The 10,989-nt window shown below is 35.0% G+C and overlaps 1 pseudogene; it reads right to left on the bottom strand.

Moving 5' to 3' along the window:
• Positions 1-2,196: 2,196 nt before the first annotated feature.
• LOC149148816 (UDP-glucose 6-dehydrogenase 4-like) lies at positions 2,197-3,099 on the bottom strand (annotated as a pseudogene).
• Between the last annotated feature and the right edge of the window lie 7,890 nt (positions 3,100-10,989).

Below are 10,989 nucleotides of genomic sequence, written 5' to 3'. Positions count from 1 at the left end.
TGGCGTAGCGAGAATAAATAGAGTGTGCAGAGATTCCAACAGGTAAATCCTAACGGCTAATTTTGACCCGGTCAAACCACTAAATTAGTTAGTTAATATTTCTCGAAGAAAGTAAAATAAGGTAAATTAAGGAAATTCAATTGTTAATTTAAGCAAAAGAATAATATTAATATTATCCCAAATATTAAGAAAAATTGATATTCTAATAATAATGGTCATATTATATAATAATTAATCTATAATCCATTATTATTCCAATATAACCTACAAGTAAAGATAACCCATTACTAATATTATTAGAATTTATTTATCCTAGGTAATTTATTAATAATTATCTAATGGTAAGATAGATCATGTTTTTTAGAATAAATCATAAATAATGTTTAAAATCCTTGGTCAATAATCAAAAACAATATATGTTTATTAAACCATCTATATCTACTAATAAATAATATTTCTAGAAATTAGTTATTAAAACCCTAATCTAGGGTTATTAATATTAAAAATAATAATAATCTTAATATTAATATTAATAATATTAATATTATCCCAAATATTAAGAAAAATTAATATTATAATAATAATGGTCATACTATATAATAATTAATCTATAATCCAATATTATTCCAATATAAATTATAAGTAAAGATAACCCATTATTAATATTATTAGAATTTTATTTACCCTAGGAAATTTATTCATAATTATCTAATGGTAAGATATATCATGTTTTTTAGAATAAATCATATATAGTGTTTAAATTAATTGGTCATTAAAATGATAAGTTATATAAAAATAATTAAATTTAAAAAAAAAAAAATATTTTAAATTTTTATAAAATAATATATTTTTTATTAAAAAAAAATAATTTAAAAAAGAATATATATATATATATATATATATACCTGTGGAAAAAATCGTAATTTCCATTAAATTTGAAAATTACATTTTGTAGATGCCATAGCATATGCATATGTGAGGCGATATAGCCTGACAGAAAATAGATAAACAAAGGAACAAAAACTAAGAAACATGTGTTCCACGCAGGGAGCACTAAGATGTCAATATGGGGGGAAATCATGTTTTCCTCCCCTTTTTCTTCTCGACCTTGCGCCACTCTCCTTGGGACGGTATTGTGGGAACAAGTTGAAGTGGATTTTCAGCGCCTGATCAGGGGTTTTCCTTGTCAGAATTAGAGGTGTCTGATGCATGTAGCCTTTTGGTTCCACTGTTTTCCATTGTATCTGATGTCTTTTCCAGTTGTGATTCCATAGGTCCTTGTGGAGATGTCTTCTGAGTTTCTGCTTGATTGTTCTCATTTGGGATGGGGTCTTCCTCCTCATATTCTCCCTCCTCTTCGAGTTCTTGTGGGGGAAAATTCCAACCCTTTCGGTGTTTTCCGGTTTTCTTCTTCCTTCTGCTATCTTTTTTGTATCCTGGGCACACATTTAGTAGATGTCCTATTTGCTGACATATTCTGCACCTAAATGTTGTGTTTTCTTAGTCTATTTTCTATGTCTAGCTTTGATCTTTGTGCTTCAGCTATATGCAATCCGGTAAACCCTTACTGAGATCAACTTCCACACAGATGCGTGCGAATGTAAAAATTCTTTCCGTCACTCTTTGTGTGTCCATTTTAATGTATCTACCAATGGTATTGCCTATGCATGCAAGAACCTTTTGGTCCCAGAAGTGTATAGGGAGATTATGTAGACGTACCCAAACTGGCATCCTGGAAACAATCATGGTGTTGGCATCAAACTTCGGGAACCATGGAGTGATAAAGAGGCCTGAAGATCCCAAAAACCAAGGTCCCCCCGTATCACTATGTCTCTTATCTCTATTGATTGGAATTTGACTATGAAAAACCCTTTGGAACAGAGATGAATCTAACAATCAAGAGTCCATTTTATGAAAATCCAATGGAATAGTTCAAAAGGTTTTGGCCAAAATCCGTTGAAATGACAAATGATGGCTTGCGTTTCATAGTTGTTACATAACTCATCTGTTTTTGATAAATCTATTTTTAGTTCTGGCGTATAGTTCAATTGCTCCATTATGTATTGACTAGGTTCTATTCCGGCCTGCTTTGGAGCTATTGTAGGAGATTTTCCCCCTTGTAATATGTTCTTAAAATATATTCCTGTGTTTTTGTGCTGTTGATGTGGCTTTGGATTGTGTTTTGTTTTTGTAATCCTATAGTGTTATGCCCCCACATAGCATATGTTGTTGTCCATCTGGGTAGTCGGTATGAAAGACAATGATATTCTTCAGATTTATAACACTGTCTGTTGCATGGACCCAAATCAAGGTAGTTTTCCCCAAGGGGGTTTTAATAAAAATTTGGAATCGAATAGGGTTTGTCCCACTGAATCCGACACTAGCATTCAAGAACCAAGGTCTGATCCGAGAATCTTTCCCCACCGCATATGCGTCTTCTGCTACGTCGACCCTTGTGGCCTCGCAGAGGGAAAACATGGCGTTCACGGATGAAATCTTCTGTGCCAAGAAAGCATTCACAACCAGCTACGAGGGCTCGATGGACCAGATATTCATGATCATGTTTCTTTCTTCCAGTACCCAGTGGGTGTAAACCACCTTCAGTGCCGCGACGACCTTCTGGCCCTCCGCGATCTCTTGCTCGCCTATCAAAACCCTGATGGGCTTCTCCAGATCTTCAATGGTGGTCCCCTCGGCCCAAAATTCAGGGTTAGATAATATTTGAAAGTGGATCGCCTTGTTGTTGTGGGTGAGGAACTTCTCGATCGCTTCCATGATTATCCAAGCGGCCGATTCCCAGTAGGTCAGGCCAGCTGCCTTGTCGGCGCCAAGCCCATGGGTCTTGGTAGGCGTGTTGATGGAGGCGAGCACTATCTTCACTTTTGCATCGTGTTGCTCGATGTCGGAGCTAAAGTAGTGATACTTGTTGTGATATAGCCGAATGACCTCCTCCAACCCGGATTCAAATATTAGCAAGTGGTCACTGTTCCAGGCAGAGATTGCCACCACCACCACTTCGATATCCGAGCACTTGAGCTCAGTCATGGCCATCATCGGCCCTCCCACGTACCGTGCCCTGATGCAGCAGATCTTCACCATGGTCGCGAGTTTGAAATTGTTGAAGGGACTTGCCGAGAAAACCCTAGCATCCCACTCCTCCACCAGTATCTCAAATTTTGGAATATCTGAATTTAATCATATATATATATATATATATATATATATATATATATATATAATTAAAAAAACATTAATTTTTTTATTTTAATATATATATTTTTTATTTAAAGAAAAATTTGTGCATATTTTTTAATTTAAAAAAAAAAACAATTTTTTTTTTTAAATATATATTTTTTATTTAAAACAAAACAAAAAATTGACCACATTTTTTATTTAAAAAAATAATCAACATATAATTTTTTTAGAATATATATTTTTATTTTAAAAAAGAATTATACGAAGGCGATTACGTAGCTGACAGAGCAGGGCAGGGACGGTACACACCCCAAGAGTATGAGGGAGAGAAAGAACCAAATTGATAGAGAGGAGGGCAGGATAGAGAACAGAGAGGCAAGCAGAAGAAGGACACCAAGTGGTAGAATGAGGTCAGAAGTGACACGGAAAAAGGGGCCAGGAGAAGGTGGGAATTAATGAAAGACATCAGGAGAAAGGACAAGAGGGCAACATCCCGAGACAAGCTCGAAGGGATCTGTGCCGGTAACCAAGACAACCAGATGTCGGTAAGGGTCAAGGGTCAGAGTAAGAGAGAGATTAAAACCAAAGAAAACTCACAAACAACTCTTTGCATGTAGACGAAGATGAGGAAAGGTGGCAAGAAGGGAGGTGGCAGCAGAGTGAAGACGCAGGCAGCAACAGGAAGAAGCAGTCGCGTGGCAAGCAGGTATGTAGCCCCTTCACCCCCCAACTCTGAAAGCATCATGAGTCTCTGTAGCAAGAAGATTGATAATCAGCTTAGCTTCCAGTTTAAGATAGACAAAAACAAGGGAAAAGCCTCCAGAATTCCTAGAGCAGTAGACACCATTCCTGTAGACCATAGGAAATTCCTGAATAGAGAAAAAGGGAGGCAAGAGCTAACACCCAGAAAGGGAGAGGGCCAGCCTGCAAAATCAACCAACAGTATCCCCCGAAGGCTCTCGATCCAGGCCAGGCTCGTAGGAATGGAGGGGATTGTGACAATAGCTATTAGGGAAGAAACTTGGGAAGGGAAAAGCCTAAGGACCAGAGAAATGTTGTAATTCAGGTGTCCTAAGGGCGAAGAGAGGCACTGCACTAGGAACCTTATAGATACATCTGAGAAACCCCAGGGAAGGTGGGAAAAGAAAATTACCTTGATCCCATCTGAGGAGGAAAACTCGAGACCGAGGAGAAAGGAATGGAAGGGCTTAGAAAGCTGTAAAGGGGGCATTAAGGGAAGAAAACCTAAGAGAAACTTGACCCTGAAAAGGAAATTAACAGTCACAAAACCCAAACTTCCTGGAAACAAGGAGGTAGATGGTACACAAACCCTGGCTAGAAACCAAAAGATAGAAGGCACAAACAAAGGAAAGAAAAAGAGCAATTGGGCAATTGAACTCTGTCAAAGCCATAAAGTCAATGAATGCATCGATTTTGTGATAGGTAATCCAATACACCGGAGTAAGAACTTTGACGAAGACAGAACACACCAAACGCAAGACAGCAGTACCCTAACAGGAAGCAAAATGGCCCCCAAAAGAGGAAACGGAGGAACCAAGAAGGAGGAGGGAACAAGTGGACAACCAAAAAAAGGAGGCAGGAAACTTGATGAGGAACACATGAAGAAAATCATCGATGCCTACATGGAAGGAAATCCACCGGAAGTCAGAGCTCAGATTGTGAGTTGGGAGAGAGATTTAAGAGCCAATCTCAAATACCGAGATATCCCCATGGATGAATGGGAAAGCATGGTGCCAGACCCAGGGTCCACTCGAGGGAGGCACTCACTGTTCAAGCAAACCATACAACAATATTGGATTATGAAGAACGTGGTGGCTTGGGCCATGACCCTACACCAAGAGCATGAGCATGCAGCAAGAGAAGAAATAGAGGCACAGAATCAGAACAAAGAAAAGGACCCAGTCCGTGCAGAACTATTACGGGAGATAGCGGCAATCCAGATCCAGACATATAAAAACAACCTAGCACTGGGTAGAATTGAATAGACTCTGATAGACCTGAAATGGAGAATTGAGCAGCGAAGTGAGATGCCAGGATCCAGTGCAAAGGCACCTGCACCAGTAATATCCTCTAATGAGGAGTGACACAGTGAACTAGTTGGATTCAAAAATGGTTTTGACTATGAACAATATAATTATGTTTATTTTTATTTTGATAAGTAGAGTTAGTAGAATAGACAACCAATACAATGCTGCTAGATGGATAGCAATGAACTTATTTAAATTTTGGATAGGATTTAAAGCTGACAGGTGGATACCTGGTTTCCTTCAGGCAGGAAAACCACCTGCAGCAGCAAATGGTTGTGAAAAGTTCTTTTGAAAATAGAAATAAATAGAGATCTGCCAAGTTTACCAAAATAAAATAAAATAAAATAAAAAATAAAATAAAATTATACGCATTTGTTTATTTTTTTAAATAACCATTTAAATTGTTTTTTAAAATATATATTTTAAATTTCTTAAAAAATAAAATAAAATTGTGCCTCGCTGTCTAGCCACCCGGTCGCCCGTGGGGACGTGACCCTGGGTGGCGGAGCTACTTGGAGCTTCATCGCCCAAGGCCACGCCCCCACGGGCGGTCGAGCGGCGGTAGACCAGGCAACAATTTTTTTAATTTTTTTTAAATTAAAAATATATATTTTAAAAAACAATTTAAATGTTTATTCTTTTTTTAAATAAAAAATGCGTATAATATTTTTTTAAAATAAAAGTATATATTTAAAAAAAAATATATGGTTATTTTTTTAAAATAAAAATGCATTTTTTTAAATAAAAAAAATATATATTTAAAAAATAAATAAATAAATAAATAAAATCCTTAATTTTTTTAAAATAAAAAGATGTGCACTTTTTTTTTTAACTAAAAAAATATATATATTTTAAAATTTAAATTGATTTTTGGTTTTCTTTAGTAATTTGAGATTATTTTTGTTTTTATTTTTATTTTTTTAAATGTTTTTAATCTTAATTTTAGTAATTTTTTAAATTTCTTTTTGTTAATTTTCTATTTTTTTTTAATCTAGTTTATTTTTATTTTTTTTTTCTTTTTTTATAGTTTTTTGTTATTTTTTTAAAAAAAAATTCTATTTTTACTTAATTTTATAATTTTTTACCCAATTTTTTTTATGGTTTACTAGATAATTTATTTATTTTTTACATTTTTTTTGAAATATGTTTTTCTTATTATTTATTTCTTTATATTTTTTTAGACCTTTTTGGGTTTTTTAATTCTTATCTTTTATAGGTTAATTTTTATTTTTATTTTAATATTTTTATGATTGATTTTTTTTCTTTTTTATATATATTTGATTTTTCTTTTAATTTTATATTTTGTTTTTAACATATATTTTTATTTAGGTTTTGTTATTTTTATTTTTATTTTATTTTTTTTGTTTTTTTTCCTTGTTTTTATTTTTAATTATATGTTTTCATTATTCTTTTGAAATTGTAATGTTTTTCAAAGTCATGATAAAATCTTTTATGCCATTATTTCAAAATGTTGAAAATTTACCTTAGAAAAAAAAAGTGTTATTCCAGCATCAACACTTTTCGTTTTGAGGGTGTTTTTTTCACAATTTTTACATAAAATAATGGTTTTCACTTCCATTTTTAAAACAGGTTGAAAATTTACCCTAGAAAAAAAAGTGTTATTCCAGCATCAACACTTTTCGTTTTGAAGGTCTTTTTTGCAGAATTTTTGCACAAAAAAATTGGTTTTCATTGTTAATTTTAAAACATGTTGAAAATTTACCCTAGAAAAAAAAAATGTTATTCCAGTGTCAACACTTTTCCTTTTTAGCATTGTTTTTCATGTTTTTTTGGGTTTTTTTTGCTAGAGTTCATGTTTTGAGTTTATAGTTCCTATTTCAAAGTTTACATTGTTACTAACTGTAGAAGATCCTGATACTTTCTTGTTTGAGTTTGATGTCCTATGCAGGATTTATGATTATACTTCATATTCTTAGAAGCTAAAACTATTCCCTGCCACTCTGAAAGGAGCAACATTAAGATGGTTTATGGGACTAGGTTCTACCACTATCCGGACATGGGGATATATGAAGACTATGTTTCTAGAAAAATACAAGGACCATTAGAATGACACATAAGGAAGAAGAAAACTTGGAAGATTATGTGGAAAGATTCCATTATAATCTATAGACATCCAAACATAGCGATCTAGATTCGAAAATTTTGAAAATAATATTTATACGAGGAATGAGAGATGACTACCTCGACATGTTGAACCTATTGGGAAAAGGAGATATATCCCAAGAGCCATTTTTTGAGATAATAAAAATTTGCTTAAGGTGTTCACAAGGATCGTCACAAGGGAGAAGTATGGCATGGGATGCTTATGTTAGAATACATAAATATGCAAATGGAGGTGTGACCAAAGCCGTGATTAGAAATCTATTCTCATATCTCAAGACCGATCTTCTCAGTACCTTGTCTGCCCAATTAACAACAACACAAGTGAAAAAGGCACAGGATGAACCTACCAAAGATTTGGTTGTAAACTACCCAAAATGTAAAGAGAAACATTCCTTGAAGGAATGTAGAGTCAACAACATCAATTTGTGCAATATTTGTGACCTAGAGCATTCTATAGGCTATTGTCTAGAGCTTCCCAGACTGAAAGCAACACTCAAGGAATCAAGTGAGGAGGTTCAGTCTTCTTACTTTATTGGGTCTAAGAAGCCTTGGCAACCACAACCACCAGGTATGTCTCAATATTTTTCTTTTAATCCATGGAATAATGTATATAATGCTCAACAATTTCCATGGTAGTGTTCCACTCCTCCTCTAGCTCAATTTCCTTCATTGTGGAACTAATGGTCTTCTTCTCCACCTTTTTAGTATCCTCCATCTCGGTCGTATTCTTGGCCTCAGAACTGGAGGGGAAAATATTTAGGTCCAATCCCTCCTACATTACCACAACAACAATTACAACTTCCACCTATCTCGTCATCTTATACTACTTCTCCCATATGACCCAAACTACCTGTACAGTCTAACCCTAACCCAAATAATAAGGCAGCCCAGAATATAGAATCCCCCACTTCTTTCTAGACTTACTACATCACTCCTGTTGGATGTAATGAGATCCACCTTCGATCAGGAAAAGTAGTAAATCTAAAGACCTCCCCTGTTATTATTGAAGAGGAATGTGAATCGTCAAGGGGTGATACTATGGATCTCAATCAGATAGTTACACCTATAATAGTCGATTTGAATAATGTTGATAAACTTATGACAGTTAATCCAACTGTTATGGTAACCAAGGATCCCCCGTATCCACAAAGACTAGCTGAAACTGGGATGATTCCACAACCTAAATCTGATTTTCTCAAGGAGTTAAAGAATTTTCACATAAGGATTCCCTTATTACAAGCCATTAAGGATGTCCCCATCTATGCAAAAATAGTAAGAGACCTATGTGTTAAGAAACCTAGAAGGAAGCCCAAAGACCCTGTTACCATCCATGTGATGGGAAAATTGTCAGAACTGATGTTTGGTCAACCTCTTTTGACTAAATATAATGATCCAGGGAATCCTACAATCATTGTTTATATTGATGAAAATCCCATTTCGAATACATTAATTGATTTAGGGGCAGCAATCAATGTAATGACCAAGGAGGTCTTCACCACTTTAGGATTACACAGGCTAAGACAAACACCTATAGTACTAGAACTGGCAGATAGGTCATGTGTTAAACCTGAAGGAATGGTAGAGGACGTAGTGATCATAATGGATTCTTAGAGGTATTCAGCAGACTTTCTTATTTTTCAAACCAAATCAAACCTGGGGGGACATCCGTTGATATTATAAAGGCCTTGGTTGGCCACTGCAAATATATTCATAGGTTGTATGTCTGGCTACATGACGATTTCAAGTGGACAAGCCATAAAGAACCTCATCATTTATCCCCCTGCAAAACCAAGAAAGGATTTGGAAAATCCCTTATGGGATGAATTTGAACCTGAATCATATTATTCCCAGCCACTCCTCACTCTTGGCAAAGCCCAATATTTTAAGAATGAAATAGAGGATGATATTATCAATGGCTTTATCAGTAATTCCCTTGTTGTTACTTCTATCGATGATTCAGGGGTAGAAGATACCATGGAAGACTTGAGTCTATAGCATATGAAAGCCACCCCTAATCTCAAAAGAAGCCCAATTGAAATAGAGCTAGGAAAAAGTTTAAATATTAATCCTAATCTGACTCCCGAACAGAACAGGAGGATGTTACAGTTGTTACATAAACATAAAAATAGATTACACAGACATGAAAGGAATTCACCCTAACCTATGCACCCACCACATCTACTTGAAAGGAGATTGAAATCCATTTAGTCATCCATAGCGACTTATGAACCCAACACTTAAATAAGTAGTAAAAGAATAATTGCAAAAGCTTCTAAATTCCAACTTCATTTATCCCATCTCTGACAGCCAATGGGTGTCTCCACTTTTCATTGTTCCTAAAAAGAACGGAAAATGGAGGATCTGTGTGGATTACAAAGAGCTTAACAAAGCCACTCAAAAGGACCATTTCCCTTTGCCATTTATAGATCAAGTCCTTGACGCCTTATCTAGAAAGAATTTTTTTTCATTTCTAGACAGGTTTAGTGGTTATAATGAGATACAAATTGCTCTAGAGGATCAAGATAAAACCACCTTTACTTGCCCTTGGGGACTTTTGCATACAGAGTTTTCCCTTTTGGACTTTGTTATGCACCATCAAGTATTCATGGATGACTTTACACCTTATGGTGATGATTTCGAACCAGCATTAGCCAACCTTGAAAAGTATTAGAGCGATGTGAGAAAAATAATCTTTCTTTAAGCATTAAAAAATGTCACATGATGATAAATGAAGGAATTGTGCTTGGGAATTATATCTCTAATGAAAGAATAAAGGTAGACCCTACTAAGTTAGAAATAATTGTGAAAATTCCAGCTCCCAAAACACAAAAAGAGGTACATAGTTTTTTGGGACATGCAGAGTATTACAAAAATATTTTCCCCATTATTTTCTCTACTTACTAAAGATTGTATCCCCGTTATTTTCTCTACTTAATAAAGATGTGGAATTTGTCTAGACAGGGAAATGTGAACATGCCTTTGCAGAATTAAAGCAGTGTGTATCAGCAGCTCCTGTTCCAAACTGGGATCTTCCATTCCATATAGAAACTGATGCATTTGATACTACTATAGGAGTTGTGTTAGGTCAACTAGAAGACAAGAAGCCATATGCTATCTACTACATCAGCAAGAACCTGACTCCAGCAGAATTAAATTACATAGTTATGGAAAAAGAGTTTCTTGCAGTACTACATTCTATTAATAAATTTAGGCACTACATCACAGTTATCAAATATTTGTGCACACTAACCACTCTGTCATTCATTTCTTAACGAATAAACTTGTCATTAATGGTAGGGTTACATGTTGGTTGTTGTTGTTACAAGAGTTTGATATAAAAATCTTAGATAAACCTAGAAAAGTTAATGTAGTGGATGCTTTTCTTTCTAGGTTCACTTTTAATAGTGATTGCATGCACGTTGAGGATTCCTTTCCAGATGAATATCATTTTGCTATTTCAACTCACTCACTGTAGCATGCAAACATAGCTAACAATATTGTTTCAAGGAGAGTTCCACAACATCTGTCCTTAAGAGAAAGGAAGAAGATTGTTCAACAAAGTGCAAGATATTCTTGGGTAGAGGGATACCTTTATTACACAGGGCCAAATCATCAGATAAGG

The sequence above is a fragment of the Pinus tabuliformis genome, chromosome 9, assembly GCF_031772625.1.
Source record: "Pinus tabuliformis cultivar Carrire ecotype Pingquan chromosome 9, CPIR1, whole genome shotgun sequence".
Classification (NCBI taxonomy): domain Eukaryota; kingdom Viridiplantae; phylum Streptophyta; class Pinopsida; order Pinales; family Pinaceae; genus Pinus; species Pinus tabuliformis.
This window is presented reverse-complemented; position numbering and strand designations above follow the sequence as displayed.